Source organism: Setaria italica, chromosome IV (genome assembly GCF_000263155.2).
Source record: "Setaria italica strain Yugu1 chromosome IV, Setaria_italica_v2.0, whole genome shotgun sequence".
Taxonomy (NCBI): Eukaryota; Viridiplantae; Streptophyta; class Magnoliopsida; order Poales; family Poaceae; genus Setaria; species Setaria italica.
This window is the reverse complement of record NC_028453.1, coordinates 16,863,532-16,864,621: the sequence shown is the minus strand read 5'-3', so window position 1 is coordinate 16,864,621 and position 1,090 is coordinate 16,863,532. Positions and strand designations below refer to the sequence as shown.

The window sequence follows — 1,090 nt, the reverse complement described above, 5'->3', positions numbered from 1 at the left end:
GCGGATATATATACTCCGATATTGGTATCTTTTAATTTGATCGGAGGAGCAAACATCCTCACGTGTGTACTACATGCTTCACTTTCAGTTGGCCATGCCATGTTTGGTCAAGTACCAATGCTATGTCAGAGTGTCAGCAAAGCCAATAAAGACAGCCCCAAACACATGCAAGAGAGTATGTTGTGCGAAGCCAGATTTGGAGTTGGGCCCATAATGCTACCGCACAACACGACCAATACACACGCACGCACACATGGGCAGCAGTACTACTGTGTGTGTCGTCAGACAGATCCGGCTAACGTTTTTCGGCCTAGGCCCAAGATTAACAACCAGGCTAGGCTAAGAAAATATTCATATGGGCTGGCTGGGTGCATCCTTACGAATACAAGAGTGGTTTTTTTAGGTATAGTAGGACTTGAACCTGCGACCATTAGGTGAAAAGCCCAATGCTCTACCAACTAAGCTATACACCTGATTTTACAAGAAGGCTTGATGCGAAAAGGAAAAGAGGGTGGCCTGGCCCCTTTTCTTCTTATCATATCCCAAGGGTGCGGCTCTGTACGGGGCTCGTACCGTAGAATAAGTCTCGGAGTCCTTTCCACTCATTGAGGATTCTATCTTAAAAAAGAAGGTCATGGCAATACATTCTTATTTTTTTGAAATGAGAGGGGTTGGCCCTACTGATTATAATATGTATTAAATAGAAGGAGTTTACAGAAAATTCAGGAGGTTAAGAAAAAAAATAAAGGAGACTAGGCACTAGGCAAACAACATTCTCACGATGTGCTCCTCTCTTCTTGTCGAAGTGTTGCGTGGTCGTTGGCTCCTTGCTTAACTACACCGCCGGCGCTGTGTGCGGTGGCTTACACCATTCCAACCGCCGCCCTTGACATTCTTTCCAGAGAGGTAGAGACACCTACTGGCAGCACATTGGAGAAGGAGATGATGATGTTTTCAGTCTTCAAGTGTAGGTAATGCAGCAGCCATCAAATCTCGGTCAGCAGCTCCTCGATCTCTCCTTATGATTGAAACCGAAATCATGTCAGAACTTGGTTTACTTGGATTCTCGGATTGCTTCTCGATCAAGTGA

The 1,090-nt window shown here is 45.2% G+C and overlaps 1 non-coding gene across 1 annotated transcript; it reads right to left on the bottom strand.

The window, feature by feature from the left end:
* Positions 1–400: 400 nt before the first annotated feature.
* TRNAK-UUU lies at positions 401–473 on the bottom strand. Its single transcript has one exon. It is a non-coding gene; the product is annotated as a tRNA-Lys (tRNA).
* Between the last annotated feature and the right edge of the window lie 617 nt (positions 474–1,090).